This window comes from Arachis ipaensis, chromosome B1, assembly GCF_059453495.1.
Source record: "Arachis ipaensis isolate K30076 ecotype BB chromosome B1, ASM5945349v1, whole genome shotgun sequence".
Taxonomy (NCBI): Eukaryota; Viridiplantae; Streptophyta; class Magnoliopsida; order Fabales; family Fabaceae; genus Arachis; species Arachis ipaensis.
In genome coordinates this window covers 75,747,719-75,768,779 of record NC_142436.1, presented here as the reverse complement: position 1 = coordinate 75,768,779, position 21,061 = coordinate 75,747,719, and positions in this window count along the sequence as shown.

Below are 21,061 nucleotides of genomic sequence, written 5' to 3'. Positions count from 1 at the left end.
AGATAAAACAAAAAGAATAGTTCTTCTTGGAAAGAAACTTGACAGAGGTCAATGCTTCCTGGGTCAGAGAGTTTTACTGCAACTATTTCAAGACTTCTCTGGATGCAGTGCACCTCAGAGGGAAACAGATTTTGGTCACTGAGGAAGCTATTGAGGACATCCTCCACCTTTAGCCTAAGTCAGATCAGCCTGACGATTACCAAAAGATTGAAGATGATATGAGATTTATGAGATTTGACTGGGATGCTGTCAAGCAGAGAATATCCCTTGATCCTACTGTCCCATGGGTCATGGGAAAGAATACAGTAATGCCTATGGGAATCAAGCTGATTTACCTGAATGATGAGGCTCGGCTCTGGCACCAGATTCTGAGCACCTATGTAATGCCAAGCACTCATGAGACAGAGCTGCCCGCTGCTATGATCACCCTCATCTGGTGTGTGATACAGGGTAAGGATCTATATCTTCCACGTTTCATCAGGCATTACATGGCCAGGGCCCATGTCAGAGGCACTCTCCCTTGCCCTTATCTAATCACCCAGCTAGGCCATCGAGCTGACGTGCCTTGGGAGCTGGCTGATGCGAAGCCGACTGCTGAGGCAGCCACATCTTTAGCTGCCCCATCTGCCTCCACTGCTGCACCAGCCTCATCCACTGCACATCCACCTGCTCCTGAGCCCATTTATCATTTGGTGCATCGATTATTTGTCCACTTGGATCATATGGAGCGTCGCAACAAGCGGCGCTATGAGCACCTTAAGTTGATGATCCGATCCGGCAGCGACATCCCCTCCGAGCCTGACACCCATTCTGATACATCTGAGGCGGAGGCGAGCGACCATGAGGCGGAGACACATGCCCAGGCTGAGCAGGCAGGACCAGAGCAGGCTGCGCCACAGCATGAGGAGCCACACCAGATCCAGGCCGCAGACCCGGAGATTCCTCTACAGTCAGAGTCTCCACTGCAGTAGACTGATCCTCCTACACTTATCCAGCCTGCAGATATTCAGCCTACCACAGAGACACCAGCAGCACATCCTTCCGGTGATGACGCTTCTTCACACCCAGCTTGAGTGAGCATCGGGGACGATGCTATATTTTAAGTGTCGGGAGGTCGCCATCCCTGACTTATCTTTTTGGTGAACCACTACAGACTCTTCTATCTTATTTTGTTTATTTTTCTGTATTTTTATTTTTATTTTTATTTTTTCAGTACTTACACATTGTTCTTTTGCTGTATTTTTACTTTATTTCCGTATTTTGCACTTTAGTTTATATCTTAGACATTTAGTTTAGTTTGCAATTCTAAACTTATTAGTTATAGAATATGTGGATTAATTAGTATAGTTTACCCTTTTAGCATATATTAGTTTGGTTTAATTGAAAATAAAAAGGAGTAAGCTAGAAACTTTAGTAAAGTAAAACAATCCACACACCTTGTATATATAGCATTACATATTAGTTAGTTAACAACATTTCTTCAAGGAGGAACACTAAGATTTTAAAAGCCACCCCAATATTTACATTGAGAATAACGGGAACTCTTGATTTCTACTTGCATGACATACATAACTGATATATGATTTTTGAGCTGGAGAACACACAGCCTGTGAGTTTTGAGCTTAATTGTATGGTTACATTCAAACGATAAATTTCATTCCTGTGTGTTTTGCCCTTCTTTTTCATTCTGGTGTTCTTTACTTTGTTTTAATCTATATGTCCAATATAGAATATAGATACATACCAAGAGATGATTGAGGCCATCATTTGAATTTTTCTCACTTATCCCAATTTAGCCTACCTTTTACATCACCCTTGTTAGCCCCCTTGAGCTTTTTAATCCCCTCTTGTTCTATAACCACATTACTAGCCTTAAGCAGAAAAACAAAATAAAAAAAAATCCCAAGTTGAATCCTTGGTTAGCTTAAGATAGATATTGTGTACAATTTAAGTGTAGGGAATTTTATGGAAACATGGGATGATAGAAACAAAGTAGGAATATAAAATGAATAAGTTATTTCAGAAATTTGGGAAGCATGTTCATGTGAAATCAAAATAACTAAATTACCATGTAAAAAAAATTTTTCCAGTATTTAAATAAGGGGATACAAAAATTCCCCAAATGCAAAATAAAAAGAATCAATGCACATGGGACAAATTTTCAAAATTAAATTTAATGCATGAGCTTGTAATACAAAGTGGGAAAATTTGGGTAAATAGGTAAAGGAACTTTAAATTATATAAAATATGTATGTTAGGTGAGATCTTAGACTAATCAAGGATTCACTTTGTTAGCTCACTTAGCCTTATACATATACCCTTACCTTTACCTTGGCCCCATTACAACCTCGAAAAGACCTCATGATTTTTGTATATCTATATTCCATATCTGTTGATTGGTTAGATGAAAAACAAAGTTTTAGAAAGCAAGGATAGAAAAAAGAAAAGAGTGATTAACCCAAAAAATACTGAGTGACTAGAGAGTAAACACAAAATCCAGTGAGGGTTCAATAGCTCATCACCATATATCTCTTCTTAATTGTTAATTGTATTGCAAGTTTGTGAAATACTTTTACCCATCTCAATTGTAAAAGTGCTTTAACATTATCTAGGGTGTGGCTATGCATATATGATTCCTTGAGGATATGAATTGATTTAATTACATGTAAGCTTTATATACAAGTGGATAATAATTAGAATTGTATAATTCATTTAAGTAGTTGCACTTAGAATAAAATGCATTGCATGAGATTCCACCATTCTAACTTTACCCTTTCTCTTGGATTTAGCATGAGGACATGCTATTGTTTAAGTGTGGGGAGTTGATAAACCCATATTTTATGATGTATTTTGTGCTCAATTTAAGTGATTTATTCAATCCTTCACTCACTTACTCATGTAAATTACATGGTTTTACTTTCCCCTTCCTTATTATGTGATATATGTGAAAAACATGTTTCCTATGCTTTAAAAATATTAATTTTAATTATCCTTTATTACCATTCGATGTCGTGAATTGTGTGTTAAATATTTTCAGATCTCCCAAGGCAGGAATGGCTTAGAAGACAGAAAGGAAACATACCAAATTGGAAGGAAAGCACAAAAATGGAGTTTTGAAGAAAAGGGCAGTGACGCGAACGCATGGACAACGTGGCCGCGTGCCTAGCGCGAAAAGGCAGCGACGCGGACGCGTGCCTTGAGCAGAACGCAAATGACGCGTACGCGTGACCGAAGCGAACGCGTGACAAGGAAAACTCCCAGATAACTAGACCGCGTGACCCACGCGGACGCGTGACAGACGCTACATGCAGAAACTGCAGAAAACGCCCCCAGCGATTTCTGAAACCCTTTTTGGCCCAGATCTAAGTCCAGAAAACACAGATTAGAGGTTACAAAGTGGGGGAATGCATCCATTCATAAGGAGGTCTTCCATTATTCACTTTTCATAATTTAGATGTAGTTTTTAGAGAGAGAGGTTCTCTCCTCTCTCTTAGGATTAAGTTTAGGATTTCTCTCAATTTTAGGACTGCTTATCTTCATTACAGGTTCAATGTTCCTTTTATTTATTTTTCCAATTTAATTTATGAACTTCTCCATGTTAGATTTGAATATTCTATTTAATATAATTTGAGGTATTTTCATATCTATGACTTGTTTCTTTTATTTATGATATAAATAATTTAGAATTTTCCCTTTTGGCTTTGGTTGATTAATTGGTAACTCTTGAGTTATCAAACTCATCGTGATTGATAATTGTTATTTTTGCTAATTGAATTGAATTCTACTAACTCTAGTCCTTTCTTAGGAGTTGGCTAGGACTTGAGGATCTAACTAATTAGTTCACTTGACTTTCCTTTGCTTTAGTAAAGGTTAACTAAGTAGGATGAAAACTCAATTCTCATCACCATTAATAAGGATAACTAGGATAGGTCTTCCAATTTTCATACCTTGCCAAGAGTTTTATTAGATATTAATTTATTAATTCCTGTAATTTATTTTCCTTGTTCAAACCTTTCAAAACCCAAAATTCTTCCTTTCCCATAGCTAATAATAAGTCATACCACCCTGCAATTCCTTGAGAAGACGACCTGAGTTTTGAATACTTCGGTTTATAAATTTTATTGGGTTTGTTACTTGTGACAACCAAAACTTTTGCACGAAAGGATTCTCTGTTGGTTTAGAAGCTATACTTACAACCCGATAATATATTTGTGAATTTCTTTACCGATAGAAAATCCGGTCCGTCAAAAGTCAAGTGGATAAACCAATATGAATCCTCAAGTCCTAGTCAACTCCCAAGGAAAGACTAGAGTTAGTGGAATTCAAGTCAATTAGCAACTCTCAATTATCAATCAACAAAGGAGTTTGATAACTCAAGAGTCTCCAATTAATCAATTCAAGCTAAGAATGTAAAAAGCTAAATTAAAATCATAAATATGAAATACCTCAAAATGCATTAAATAAAGAAATCAAATCTAACATGGAGAATTCATAAACTAAATTGGAAAAGAAGAGAATCAACAAGAAGAATAGATAAACCAAAGTACTAGAACAAATAAAAATAGAAGAGAAACTAAATTAAAGGAACATTGAGCCTGGAATTGAGAAGAAATAGACCTAAAACTAAGAGAAATCCTAAAACCTAGAGAGAGGAGAGAGCCTTTCTCTCTAGAAACTACATCTAAAATCTAAAATTATGAATGATTCAATGTATGTGATGTTTTGAGTTTCTGCGTGTCCCCTAGCTTTAGTCTGCGTTTCTGGGCCAAAAACTGGGTCCAAACTCAACCCAAAATCGCCCCCAGCATTTTCTACGATTTCTGCAGGTAGTGCATGTCACGCATACACGTCAGTCATGCGTACGCGTCGCTGGTCATCTTCGCGTGTCACGCGTACGCGTCAGACACGCGCACGCGTTGTCGTGCGAATCTCCAAATCACGCGTACACGTCAGGTATGCGCACGTGTGAGCCATGCGTGCGCATCGATGCTCGCTGATTGTCTCCTTTATTTCTTGTGCTCCTTCCATTTTTGCGAGCTTCCTCTCCATCCTCTAAGCCATTCCTTCCCTATATAGCCTGAAAACACTTAACGCACAGATAATGGCATCTAATGGTATAAAGGGGATTAAAATACACAATTTAAAGGCTTAGAAAGCAAGTTTTCAACCATAGAGTAGAATTGGGAAGGAATTGTAAAATCATGAAAACTGTATGAATAAGTGTGCAAAGACTTGATAAAAACCACTCAATTGAGCACAAGATAAACCATAAAATAGTAGTTTATCAGTGCCTTCGTAGGATTTTCTTAGAAGAAGGCGCTAAGCCGGTCCGACAACCGTAAAGACAGCTAAATCCTACAATCCTTGACGTAGTCAATAAGGAAGTAACTCGCCTCTTGGCAGCGGACATCATTTACCCCATTTCCGATAGTGAATGGGTAAGTCCGGTCCAAGTAGTGCCGAAGAACTCCGGGGTAACAATGGTGAAGACAGAGAGTGGAGAGCTAGTGGCCACCCGAGTCTAGAATACTTGGCGAGTGTGCATTGATTACCGCCGGCTGAATTAAGCAACGCGAAAGGACCACTACCCGTTGCCTTTCATTGACCAAATGTTGGATCCCTTGGCAGGTAAAGCCCATTACTATTTTTTAGATGGATACACGGGGTACTTTCAAATTCACATAGCTCCTGAGGATCAGGAGAAAACTACTTTTACTTGCCCCTTTGGAATGTTTGCGTATAAGAGAATGTCGTTTGGTTTATGCAATGCACCGGCAACGTTTCAAAGATACATGACAAGTGTTTTCTTGGATCTTTTGGAAGATTGTATGGAAGTCTTCATGGACGATTTCAGTGTGTATGGTAGCTCCTTTGATGCTTGTTTAGAGAACTTAGCTTGGGTACTAGAGCGATGCACCAATACTAACCTTGTTTTGAATTTTGAAAAGTGCGACTTCATGGTGAAGTAAGGTATATTATTAGATCATATTGTCTCTAAAGACGGAATCTCCATTGACCCAGCTAAGATCGATGTCATTTCGAGTTCACCTTATCCCTCCTCGGTGAGGGAGATCCGTTCCTTCCTTGGTCATGTAGGCTTTTATCGTCGGTTTATCAAGGACTTTAGCAAAGTCGCCTTACCTCTCTCCAGCCTACTACAAAAGGATGTGAAATTTCATTTCAGTGAAGATTTCAAAGAGGCTTTTGACAAGTTGAAGGAAGTGTTAACCACAGCTCCTATTGTGTGAGCCCCAAATTGGAATCAACCTTTTGAGATCATGTTCGATGCCTCGAATCACGCCGTAGGTGCCACGCTAGCCCAGCGCAATGGTAACGCTCCCTACACTATAGCATATGCATCAAAAACTTTGGATTCGGCTCAGTCGAATTACACTACCACCGAAAAAGAGCTTCTAGCCATTGTTTGGGCTCTAGACAAGTTTCGACCTTATTTGCTAGTCTCTAAAGTGGTGGTGTATTTGGACCATTCCGCATTGAAATATTTGCTAAAGAAGAAAGAGTCAAAGCCTAGGCTCATTAGGTGGATATTACTTTTGCAAGAATTTGACTTGGAGATCAAAGATAGAAGTGGATCCCAAAATCTAGTGGCGGACCATTTGAGTCGGTTAGAACTTTTAACTCCGGATCTCACTCCTATCAATGACTCATTTCCCTTAGATACCTTGCAAGCAATATCCCAAAGCACCCCTTGATTTGCCCTGATAGCTAATTACTTGGTCGCTCGCGTTTTTCCCCTACAATTTTCAAAGCATCAAAAAAATAAATTGAGAAGCTATGCTAAGTATTATCTTTAGGATGATCCACATCTGTGGAGGCGTGGAGTGGATCAAGTAATTAGAAAATATGTGCCAGAATCTAAGTTCCAGTCTATCCTTCAATTTTGCCACTCATCTGAGGGTGGGGGTCATTTTGGCCCGCAACGAATAGCGAGAAAGGTTTTAGACTGCAAATTCTGGTGGCCTACTTTATTCAAGGATGCCAACCAATTTCGCAAATCTTGTCATCAATGCCAGAAATCTGGAAATACCTCAAAAAGGGATGAGATGCCCCTAACAACTGATGATTTTTTGCGAGATTTTTTATGTTTGGGGCATGGACTTCATGGGGCCATTTTCAAATTCCAATAGGTTTGTGTACATATTGTTAGAAGTGGATTACGTCTCTAAATGGGTGGAAGCAATTCCTACCCGTTGCGATGACGCTAACACCGTTGCTTCATTCTTGAAGAATAACCTTATTTGTAGATTTGGGTCACCACGAGCAATCGTGAGCAACCAAGGAACCCATTTTTGTAACAGGAAAATTGAGGCATTGATGAAAAAGTATGGGGTCATTCACAAAGTTTCTACAACCTACCACCCCAAACCAATGAGCAACCGGAAGTATCCAACAGGGAGATCAAAAGAATCTTAGAGAAGGTGGTTAACCCACAGTGGAAGGATTGGAGTTCTAGATTGGAAGATGCATTATGGGCCTATAGGACCGCTTACAAGACCCCAATCGGAATGAGCCCCTTCCGTATTGTTTTTGGAAAGCTTTTTCATCTTTCGGTTGAAATCCAACATAGAGCATATTGGGCGGTGAAGAATTGTAATCCGGACTTAAAGGGGAGGGAATAGAACGTAAGCTTCAATTGGAGGAATTAGAATGCCTTAGGTTGGAAGTATATGTGAACGCTCAGTTCTACAAGGAAAAAGCTAAGGCATTCCATGACCAGAATATCAGGAGGAAGAACTTCAAGATAGGTGATGAAGTGCTTGTGTATAATTCAAGATTGCGATTGATGCTCGAAAAATTGAGATCAAGATGGGACGAGCCATTTAGAGTGGTAGATGTCAAGCCTTATGGGGTGGTGGAAGTGATTCACCCTACCAATGGAGTTAAGTTCAGAGTTAATGGTCATAGGGTGAAGCTTTATCATACTCAACCCAAGAATTCCAAGGAGTTGGAGATTTTTCTCCATGGTGAAGTTTCCAAGTGACAATTGAAGCCATGAAAGTCCAACTTAGGACTCTAAACCAAAGTGCTCAGTGAGAGACACCCCACCATGGTAACATTGTTCAATTTTATCTCTTGTTTATAGCCTTTTGAATTTTTTGCTTTTTTGTGATATAATGAGTAGCTTAGGTTTGGTTTGATGATTTTGAGTTGAATAAGTTAAATTACTTGTGGACCATGAAATTGTGCTTGTTTGAATGATTTGGAGTTGGTATGTTCATATGCTAAGGGTAGGAACCTTAGTTTTGAAGAGAAAAGAACTTTCTGAAACAGGGCATCTATGCGTACGCACCAAGCTGCGCGTACGCACAAAACTGTGTTCTTCGCCACCTGTGCGGCCGCACCGAATCTGTGCGTTCGCACACGACTTAACATGCCCTCTAGTCGCAGCGCCAGCACAGCCAGTGCGTGCGCATTGTCCTGTTTTCTCTGATCTGTGCGCGCGCACAGCTGCGTGCGTACGCACACATCCCCTCACGTACTTCATCTGTGCGGCCGCACAGACGTGTGCGCCCGCACACCAATTGTAGACCCCTCTGGTGGGAGTGAGGGAACAGCTTGTGCGCATGCTCAACCTCCCCCATTTTTGGCCCCTGTGCGTGCACACGGACCTGTGTGCGCACGCACACATGATTCTGTCCTCAAGTGTAAAAAAAATAAATAAAATAAAAACTTGTCTGTGCGGTCGCACGCCTTTGTGCGTCCGCACGACTTTATGCAACCTCTCTGGTTGCAGCGATCGCACACTGTATGCGTTCGCACTCCTTCTGAGTTTTCGTCTCTGTGCGTCCACACAGGCCCTTGTACGCCCGCACACATCGCGTTCTGAGCGTTAACAGGGCAACCTGCCCTGTTGAGAGGCAGCTCCTCTCTTTTCTTCTTTTCTCCATAGCTGCTCCCTCTCTTCTCTGCCTAGCTCCGCTGGTCCCTGCCGCCGGCCACCGCCACCGTCAGCCCACTGCCGGCAACCCTTCTCTCTCTCTTTCTCTTACTCCTCTTCTCTTTTCTTTCTTTCTTTCCCTTCTCTTTTCTCTATCCACCACCGGTGAGTTCTCTCTTCCGATACTTCTTTTTCCGGCGAACCCAAACGCCGTGATTTCGCAGTGGCTATAGGGAATGCCATTGTTCTTCCCTAGTTCTTGTCCTTTTCAACCTTTATATCTTAGGTTCTTACTTTTCCTTTCTATTTATGTTAATCTTTTTGCAATTACTTTCATTTCCTTTATGCTGCTTAGATTTAATTGGGTGCTTTCCTTGTTGCTTCTTTGTATTGCAAAGTGTTGTTGCTTGATTGTTGGGTTGGTTATGATCAAATTTGAACTTAATTGTGATGAACTTGCACATTGCATACCACATGTTCGAGAAAATGCCTCAATGAATATTTTGTTTGATTCATATGACTTGGCCATCATATGTGTTCAATTTATCTCTTGTAGGCATATTGTATGAATGGTGCAACTTCTATTATGACTTTTGATGGTAGAAAATTGACATCACCAATGTATTTCCTTGTTTGTTGATGTAAAATTTTGGTTGTAAATGCATTGTGTTGATGTAATCTAAGTTTTATTGTTCATCTTGGAGTTTAAATTGAGTAACCACTATACGAATGTTCAACTTTTGATGATGTCTTGATCAAACATCTTTTGGACTTTCAATTAAGAACATTGTATATGTGAGTACTACTTCTTGAGGATGAACAATTGACAATTCCCTTTTGGTGCTTGCTTGAAGTTGTTTGCATTTCTCTGTTTTATATTTGCAACTTGAGCAATAAGTCGTGAAGCTTTAAGCTGTGAATTGCCTTAAGGGTGTGATTGCCGTGATATCCGGCCAGTGTGTGTATTCCAATCGCGCGCAACATTGGAATATACACACCAATCACACTACTTCTATAAGCTCTTTTAACATTGTTAGTGCTTCCTCATTGATTTTACCTTATTGTTGCCCTATGATCTCGAAGTTCTTTTATTTGTAGTTTCAGGATGAGGAAGAAGGGTAAGGCACCGGATACTTTGCTGGTTGAGCAAACTACCGCTCGCTCCCCTGATATTTAGTGGGATCGCCAAGGGGATAAACCAAACACCTTGGTTAACCGAAGAGCCGACTGTCAATACAAGGCTATTAAGAAGCGTGCAATCCATTGGGAGCGGCCATTGAAGGTTCCAAGCTAATACAAGGCGACTATTCACTAAAGGATCGCCTCGCGTCATTGGAATTTCTCGAGGGAGAATCCATTGAAGTCAATGAGACTATGGTGCAGGAATTTTATGCGAACTACCAAGCTTGGAAAGTGAAGTCAGTCTTCCTCCGGGGAAAGATGTTGGATACATCCAATAAAGCTCTAGAAGCTATTCTGAATATCCCCCACATTCCACTTGAGAAAGATGAATATTCTAAGATAAAAGTGGATGTCTTCAAAGAAAGAGTATCTCTGACTCCCATTCTTGAGAGAATAGGCCGTCCTGGTGCATCTTGGGAGTATAGCAAAGGGAGAAATTCTGTTCCCACTAGTATTGCATACTCTGATTTGAATGCTGAAGCTCGTATATGACATCAGATCATGGTGAACTACATCATCCCAAGCACCCACATTACCCATGTGAGATTTAGAACTGCTTTGCTACTTTGGGCTATTATGCAAGGGAAGCATATAGCCATCTTGCCTTTATTCCGCAAATCAATTTGGAAATTACTTGAGAAGAAGAATATCAACATTCCATTTCCGTCGATGGTGATGCGCTTAGCAAACACAGTTGGGGTAGAGAGGCGACCAATGGACATTATGTTCTAGATTTCTAGAGGCAACAAGTTCATTCCGAAGGGTGATTTAGAAAGATCAACAAATACTACACCCTCCGAGAGGAAGACACCCACAGCACTACCATCACCTCTACCAACTTCATCAACTGCTTTACCATTTCTTCGACCTCTTTCGGATCTATTCCGAGACATCTTGCACAATATCCATCATATGGAGCATTTGGAGCACAAACATTTTGAGTGGATAGTGGTAAAACTGGAAGAAAGAGACCCCGGCCCGATTCCTAGAGCTTCATCCGAGCTAACTGGGGAGGAGCATGATGCAGTTGACCATCCCACTCCTGAGTCCACCAGCTGAAGGTGGCCCCTCTTCATCCTCCCGGATCATGAGCATGCACAGAGGACCGTGCACAAATTAAGCGTGGGGGAGGATCGATGACTTCAAGGGGGTAAAAATTTCTCTCTTAAAGACACTTTGCAATGTTTCTTGTAGTACTTTTTCTTTATTTTGAGTAACTTTATTTCTATTGCATCTTGTTTAGTTTGTTGTAAATATTTCTTTATCGTTTATGGATATTTAGTAGTTAATATTTGCATGTTGCATGATAGAACGAATAAGTTGGTGAAACACTAAGAAATTTCCATGAAACCTTTTTGGGGGCATACCATTAATTAAATTGAAAAAAAAATTGTGTTTACCAACTTGCGTGAAGTATTTTGTTTGTAGAACATGGAAACGACCTAGAACAACATACCTTGTGAGATTTGAGCTTTAATAGATGGTTGCATTTTTCAGCCATAATGTTGTTCTTGTGTGTGATTATACTCCTTTTTTATTGTGATCATTGATTTGCATGATTCTTTATGTCTTGTATTTATGTTTGGATGTATTTAGCATGATTGAGGCTATCTTTGATGATAAACTCACTAACCTATATGGCCAACCCTTGCATTCACCTTTGTGAACCCCTTTGAGCCTATGAATCCCCTTTTCTTCTGATGATAGCACATTACTCCCTTTAAGCGGAAAATCATTGATGTCTCTGAATTACTCTTTGATTAGCTTGGGTGGATTGGTGTGTAAATTCTAAGTATGGGGGAATTTTGGAAAGCATTGGTGATAAAGGCATGAACTCTTTATGAAAAACTTTTTGGGCAATTAGGTAATGCTCATGCATTTCACTAATTAAAACATATGCATTCATAGTTCAATTAAAAAAAAAAACTTGTGCATAACAAAGTATGAATAAAAAGAGTAAATAAAGGATGCATATGCCATGTTTGAAAAGAAAATGCATGAGTGAAGTGAGATATAAAAAAAAAGAAATGGGTAGAAAGGTTGCATTATCATGTGTACATAGGTGATGTAGGATTAGATGGACACTCAAGCTAATCAAGGAACTAATTCTTTAAGTCTACATAACCATATTTCATCCTACCTAACCCTAGCCCCATTACATCCCTCTAAAGACCTCATGATACTTGTTATTCATACATTGAATACTAGTTGATTGTTAGATGACTTACAAATCTTTGAAAAGCATGATAAAAGGGGAATTGAGTGGTTAAACCCTAAATACTGAGTGAATTGAGTGGATACATATCCGGTGAGGGGTTCGATCGCTCAATTCTATGTTCTTACGCCTCATATTGCATCTTCTTGCAAGTTGTTTAATTGGATAGTTTTGATAACTTCAATTCAATTCTTTGGACATTTATCTTAATGCATGAACTCTTTGCATTAGCCCTATAGTTTTTTGTGATGGATGGAATTTCATGGTTTGTTTCTACCAACTCTCATCATAGTATGTTTTGGTGATTAGTCTTAGGATAGTTGCATGATATAGCATAAGTCATTTTCCCTTTCATATATCTCCTTTGCGTGTGTTTAGCATGAGGACATGCTAGTGTTTAAGTGTGGGAGAATTGATGAATCCATATTTGATGATGATTTTTTGGTTAGAATTAAATGGATTTTCATCATATAAACTTGCACTTATTCCCTTGAATAGCATGCTTTTGAACTTTCCTTCCAAATTGCGCTTGATTATGAAAATGTGCTCTTTTGTGCCTAATTTAATCTATTTTATTCCAATTGCCTTCCATTCGATGTCTTGATGTTTTTTGTGAGTGATTCCAGCTGTATAAGGTAGGAATGGGTTGAAGAAAATGGAAGAAGAGCATGCAAAGTAGAGGAAATATGAAGAATCAAAGGAGATGAGTTCAGAGACGTGTGCGTGTGCACAGCTGCTTGTGCGTACGCACAGCTTCCCAAACAGAGCGCGTGGATTGCATCGAGCGCGTCGCGCATCCATTCAAGCATCGCCTAGTGTGTGTGTGCACGGCTACCTGTGCGTACGCACAGGACGGGATTTTTCGCAAGGTGTGCGGACATACGCATATGTGTGTCCGCACAGGTGTCCGCACATGACCTCATTAAAATGGCACGTGACTTGCGATTTGGGAGCTTTGGAGGCCCATTTCTGAAGTCTTCTAGCTCATATTGGAGGGGAAAGGAGGGACATAACATATCATATCATTAATATAGTTTAGGAGTAGTAGTAGGAAGCTTTTAGTTAGTTTTTCTCTAAGTTTTTCATCATCTCTATTAGGGTTTATATTAGGGTTTTACATTCAAGTGCCATTTCCATTTTTGATCTTGGATTTTGCTAGCTTTCATCGTAAGTATTCTCTTGTTATTACTCTTTATAGTTACATTGTCATTACTCTTTCTTCTAATTCAAGTTATAGTTCAATTTTGCTTCTCTCTTGCAATTTTAATTTCTTGTTAATGAATTTGATGTTTAATATTTGTTTCATGCTTTCTTGTGTTATTCTTGTTGATTGAGATCAATTGTTACTTTTAGTTTCAAGCCTTTTCTTATTTTCTCCATGTTTAAGGTTTTTGCCCACCAAGTGTTTGACAAAATTTCAAACATGGTTTTAGGCTAAATTTTTAGTTCTTGGCTTGGGTAAAGTGAGCAATTGGGTTTCTAGAGTTGGAATATCCAACATTTAGTTTCAATTCTTGGATTGTTAATTGTTTTTGTTCCCACTAACGCTAATTTGTTGCTAAAGCAATTAGCAAGCAATTTAGGATTTGTGGGTTGGGAACATTTATGCTCATTTAACTTACTTTCCGATGTGTGGGTTAATCAAGTGAGATTAATCCATCATAATTGTCATAGTTGTGGTTCCAACAAGGAAATGACCCTTAGCTCGCTCCAAACCGAGACTCTTTTTGATGCTTTCAATCTTTTATACGCTTCTATGTTAATCTCTTTTATACTTTACTTGTTTATATTACATAGTCAGTTCTTTAATTTCTTCATTAGTTCAATCATTACAATTTTGCATGTTCTTTTATTACTTTATATTTTCATTTCTTCATTGGCAATCCCTTGATCACTACAACTGGATTTGCACACTAATTGTTCTAAAGTACTCCTTGGGAGACGACTCGGGAGTCAAATACTCTCGGTTTTGAATTAGTTTTGAATTGTGACACATCTTGTGAGTTTCCAATTTTGATTGATGGCCAACTTGTTGTGTTAGGACTATACTTACAACGCTAATTCTATTTTGGATAATCGAGTTCCTACCTATATGCAAATTAGCTGTCGTTAAGCGCTAGGACCACTTGATGAGTTAAGGCTAGCTCCTAACTTGGAAATTCCCAAGTTGGGCGCCACTATGGCAGCCTTGATTAGATGTGTTGATTGTATCTTGGTGCCTAACTTTGGAAAAGCCAAGTTAGGCACCACCCTTGCAGCATGGTTTTGGCGTCTGGAGTCTCCTTTGGCGCCTAACTTGGAAAATCCCAAGTTAGGTGCCACCAAGGCTGAATTTCTGGAGAAGAAGTGTGCATTATTATATATCATTAAAAAGTTCTGGAAGTTAGCTTTCCAATTCAACTAAAATCACGTCAAATGGACCTCTGTAGCTTGAGTTATCCCTGTTGGAGTGTAGGAAGGTCAGGGTTGACAGCATCATTCACTTTCCTCTCTTTTTCTATAGAAACTCCATCAAATCCATCCGAATACTACCTGAAATAAACAGAATTTCACACAACTCAAAGTAGCATCCATAGTGGCTACAATATATTTAAATCTTGATTAAACTCAACAATTTGAATGCAAATTCACTAGGAAAAGATAGAAAAGATGCTCACACATCAGTAACATAATGGGCATGACTTTTTCATGAAATGAACCAAAATGGACGTGCATGCATGCATGGGGAGTAAGCTTTGCAATTCCATCCTTTCTTATGCACCTTGTCATCCGGGAAAACACTAAGCAAACTTGTGCAAATAATCAAAGTAATAGGGAAGATAAGATACTAAGCATAGAAAGTATTAAAATAAAAAAGGAAAGTATCAAAACTATGGGGTTTACATGAACCAAAATGTGATGCACGTGGCGAATGGTCCTTAATAAGTGAAGGGTGCCAACATCAAACTTAGTGTGAGAATACCAAACTTAGTGTGACACCTTCAATATGGAGTTGATCCAAGTACCCATAGAGTGGAACTCACTGTAGATGTGGTAACGCTAAACTTGTTGCATGCAAACATCTAAAAATAAAGGCTTGCTAAATAAAAAATGTAAGTAAAGAGTACGTAATATTGGGTTGCCTCCCAATAAGCGCTTCTTTAATGTCACTAGCTTGACGGTTGAACCCCTCTAGGTGAAGAGTTGGGTGGTCCTTTGGCGATCTATCTCCCTTCAAAGATAATGCCTGAGTCTTTAACCATTTATAGTGAATTTCCTTCCTGAACTTTCTTTCAAAAACTCCGCATGACCATATGGTAAGACTCTAGTGATGGTGAAGGTCCCAGACCACCTAGACTTTAATTTTCTTGATAAGAGTTTTAATCTTGAATTGAAGAGCAATACCAATTGCCCAGGATCAAAGATTCTTGAAGCTATTCTTTTGTCATGCCAAATCTTAGTTTTCTCCTTGTAAAGCTTGGCATTTTCATAAGCTTCTATGCTAAACTCATCAAGTTCATTGAGCTGGAGCAACCTTTTTTTCCCCCAAAGCCTTGGCATCAAATTTTAGAAATTTTGTTGTCCAATATGCTATATGTTCCAACTCCACAGGCAAGTGACAATCCTTGCCATAAACAAGTTGGTAACGTAACATTCCAATAGGGGTCTTGAAGGCTATTTGGTAAGCCCAGAGAGCATCATCAATCTTCCTTGCCCAATCATTTTTTGAGGCTCCTACAGTCTTCTCTAATATTCTCTTGAGTTCTTTATTGGAAATCTCATCCTGGCCACTTATTTGAGGATGGTACGGAGTGGCCACTTTGTGTTTAACTCCATATCTTTAGAAGAGTATGTCTAGTTGTTTGTTATAAAAGTGGCTACCACCATCACTAATCAATGCCCTTGGAACACCAAACCTACTAATATGTGCTTCTTGAGGAAGCCGAGTACCACTTTAGCATCATTAGTAGGCAAAAGAATTGCCTCCACATACTTGGAAACATAGTCAACCACCACCAAAATGTAGTTGTTTGAGTAAGAGGAAGAGAATGATCCATGAAGTCTATTCCTCATATATCAAACAACTCCACTTCTAGGATGGGATTTTGTGTCATTTTATTCATCTTTGGCAAGCTCCTAGTCCTTTGGCATTGATCACAATTCTTCACAAATTTTCTTGCATCCTTGAAAAGTGTGGGCCAATAGAAATCACATTAAAGAACCTTTGTTGCAGTCCTTTCTCCACCAAAATGCCCACCATACTGTAACCTATGACAATGCCAAAGAATTTCCTAAGTTTATTCCTCTAAAATAAACCTCTGAATTATGCCATCCAAGCACCTTTTAAACAAGTAAGGATCATCCCAAAGGAAGTACCTAGCATCATAAGATAACTTCTTGATTTGTTGCTTGGTAAATTCCCTTGAAATTATCCTCCCAGCCTTGTAATTGGCCATATTAGCAAACCATAGTGTCTTGTGAAGAACAAAAAGTTGCTCATCAAAGAACTCTTCATACAAGGGGGTAAAGGGTCTTGAGCTTCCAAAGGTTCAAGTCTAGAGAGGTGATCTGCCACTTGATTTTTGGAGCCCTTCTGGTCCCTAATCTCAATGTCAAACTCTTGTAGAAGAAGCACCCACCTAATCAATTTTAGTTTAGAATCATACTTAGTCAAAAGGCACTTAAGAGCAGAGTGATCAGTGTAAATAATAAACTTTAAACCAACTAATTAAGATCTAAATTTATCAAATGCAAAAACCAAAGCTAATAGCTCTTTTTCTATGGTGGTATAATTTCTTTGAGCATCATTAAGCACCCTACTTGCATAGTATTTGTCAAGAAAAAGCTTGTCTTATCTTTTCCCCAAAATAACCCCTATTGCAAAGTCACTTGCATCACACATTAATTCAAACGGTGAGGTCTAATTTGGAGGAGCAATAATGGGTGCAGAGACAAGCTTAGCTTTGAGAGTTTCAAAGGCATGCAAACATTCATTATCAAAGTTAAATGGCACATCTGCAACTAAGAGATTGATTAATGGTTTAGATATTTTAGAAAAATCCTTACATGCTTCCTAATTGTAGAGTGATGGCATTAATTTGCTATGACATGGCTTTATTTTGAACTAGAAGAGTGTCTAGTGCATCCAACTCCATTACTCACTTCCTCTAGGCTTTATTCTGCATGCTTCCTCATTTTGATTATTAGCCACTATTTCAATCAACTCCAAAGCTTCATCAGTGGTCTTCTTCATCTGTAGAGATCCTCTGACTGAGTTATCCAGTGACATCCTTGAAGAAGGAGTAATACCATCATAGAAAATCTGGAGTTGTACCCAGTCAGAGAACATGTCTAGAGGACACTTCCTCAACATCTCTTTATACCTCTTCTAGGCTTCATAAAAAGACTTTCTGTCTTGTTCTCTAAACGTCTAGATATCAATTCTCAACTTTGTCAACCTCTAGGGTTGGAAGAATTTCGTTAAAAACTTACTCACCAAATTCTCTCAAGTTGCTATATGATGTGTGAGCATCTTATACCCTTTTTTCTTTTGTTTTCTAGTTATTTTCAGTTAAGTTTTATTATATTTTAGTGCAAAAATCCTCTTTGGATGCTACTTTAAGTTGTTTTAGTATTTTTATAATTTTAGGTGAAATTCAGAGTAATTTGGCAGAGTTTGGAGCAAAAAGGAGAAGAATTGAGGCAGCCCCCCTGGGCGCTAAACGCTAAGCTGGCGTTTAGCGCCAGCAAACTTTACAAGTCAAAACACTTTGCCCCCTTATGGGCGCTAAACGCCCATCTGGCGTTTAGTGCCAGGCAGTCTGAAGCCAAGCCCACACTCTGGAGTATCTCTAGTTGGATTTAGCCTTTATTAGTTATCTTATCTTTTATTTTTGTAATTTTTATTTACAAACAATATCTTTTAGCTTTAGGATTTATTATTTTATTTTATTTTCAAATCAAATTAGGTTAGATATAAAAGGGAAAAGATTCACCCTTGAGAGAAATCTTCGGACCTTCAGATTTTTTCACTTCTGCACGTTTTACTTTTCGGAACCCTTGTTTTCTCTGTATGTCATGAGCCATTAAACCTCCTTGGTTAAGTTTAGGAGCTCTGTTTATTTCTATAGATTGAAACTATTACTCTTCTATTTTAATTAATGCATTGATTTAATTTTAAAGATTACTTTCGTTCTTAATTTTATGAATCTGGGTGGAACGAGAGTATGACCCTTATTCTATATGTGTTTATGTGATCCTTGAGAGAGGTCTCTCACATGAACAACAGCTTGAAAGCAAATTCTTCTTAAATTGCTAAATACTTAGACTAATTTGGATACGTGACATATAATCCGTTTAGCCTTCGGTAATTAGGATTTTTGTGGCCATAAACTAGATTTGCATTTAACCCTCTAATCAGAGTCAAGTGACCAAGAGATTGGAGGTTGATAAAGGTTAGAGGAGACTAAATTACTAAGAGATTAGGGTTTAGTTAATTACAATTTTCCATGAAATGAATCTTGCATGATTAAAAATTAAAATAGTTGGTAAGAAACTTTAATCTGGAAAAGTAAACATCTCTGATACCTTAACTGTTTTCTCTCACTGTTTTCACACCAAACGCACTATTTGTTCTCTTTATTCTTGATTCAGTGTTTAATGCTTTTGAAAACCCACAAAGCCAACTTTTCTATTTGCCTGACTAAGTCAATCAGTTGACTATTGTTGCTAATTTCCTCAGTTCTCGTAGGATCGACCCTCACTTACCCCGAGATATTACTTGGATGACCCGGTGTACTTGCCGGTTCAGTTGTGGATAATCTCAAAATCTACACCAAGTTTTTAGCGCCGTTGTCAGGGATTGACGGTAATTGACAACTATTAGTTGTCTAGTTGCTTAGATTAGGTATTTTTTATAGTTTTGTATGTTTATTTTTATTTAATTTTTTGAATTAGGTCTTGTTTATTTTTATCTAATTTTTTATTTTAAGTTTGGTGTCTCTTTAATGATTTTTCTTTTTTATTATTTTCGAAAACTTTAGTATTTTCCATCATTTAATTTTCAAAAAATTTAGTTCATTTTTTAAGTAGTTTTCGAAATTTTTAGTTCAATTGCTTGCTTTATTTTATTTTATTTCTTTTTATATAGGATATCTCATTAGAAATTCTCTATATTCTGACATAGAAATTCCCACTTTACTTTGTTTTCTGTTTGTTTATGAGAAGGATTAGGAACAAAGAACCCCTTCTTGATTTCGATCCTGAACCTGAGAGAACTTTAAGGAGACGTTTGCAACAAGGTAAAGCTTACAGAGCCGGTGAGAATCTCAGAGACACCTTTAAGAAGGAAGCCATGGATCCCAACAATCTCAATAATGGAGGGAATCCGAATGAACAACCAAGGAGGACTCTGAGCTCCTACAATTCCCCTATTCTTGAATTTTATGGGTGCAGCATCTAAGTACCTCCCATAGGTGCTAACAATTTTGAGCTAAAGCCACAGTTGATCACTCTGGTGCAACAAAACTATCAATTTCATGGACTTCTGCAGGAGGACCCGAATTTGTTTATCTCTAATTTTTTGCAGACCTATGACATTGTAAAGACTAATGGAGTGAATCTTGATGTCTACAAGCTCATGCTCTTTCCATTTGCCGTGAGGGACAGAGCAAAGCAATGGCTGGACACTCAGCCAAAGGAGAGCTTGGACTCCTAGGACGAGGTGGTCAATGAATTTCTGACCAAGTTCTTCCCACCTCAGAAGCTGACCAAGCTGAGGGAGGATGTTCAGACTTTTAGTTAGAGAGATCGAAAGTCCCTCTATGAAGCCTAGGAAAGATACAAGTAGATGATCAGGAAGTGTCTCCTAGACATGTTTTCAGATTAGACTAAGCTGTAGATTTTCTGTGATGGCCTCTCTGAGATGGCTACGATGTCTCTGGACAACTCCGCAGGAGGTTCCTTACACATGAAAAAGACGCCTGAAGAGGCTAATGAGCTCATTGAGATGGTTGCTAACAACCAATATCTTTACTCTTTTGAGAGGAATCCTGTGAATCCAGGTAATCCGGTGAAGAAAGGAGTTATGGAGGTGGACACCTTGGATGCCATTCTAGCTTAGAACGAGATCATGTTACAGCAGATCAGTATGATCTCTCAGCACTTGAGTGGGATACAAGTCTCAGCTGTCAGCACTCAAGATGCATCTTATGACATGAGTGGAGGCTTCAACTAAGGAGAGAACTATAATTATGCTTAAACCACTCCTAAGCAAGTAAATTATATGGGAAATTTCTCCAGAAATCCCAATAATGATCCCTATTTGAATACATTCAATCAGGGATGGAGGAATCACCTTAATTTTGGGTGGAAAGAGCAACCCAAAGGCCTCAACAGAACTTCAACAACAATTCTCAGGGCGGTTTCAATCAGAACAAGTTCAATAATTTCAACAACCGCCAATTTTAAGCTTCTCAACAACAGCAAGCATCCACTCAGCCTTAGAATACTCCTAACTTGGCCTCTCTAGTCGTAGATTTTTCTAAGACCACTAATAGCTTTATGCAGGAAACTAAAGCTTCCATTCGGAACTTGGAGGTACAAGTGGGTCAGCTGAGCAAGAGAATACCTGAGAGACCACCTAACACTCTTCCTGGTGACACAGAGGTAAACCCAAGAGAAAAATGTAAGGCCCTCACAACAGATAATGAATCCATATTGAAGAAGGAGGCCAAGTTGTAACAATTCTAATTTTTGTGCTAACGCGAATTTTTCTTAAAATAATA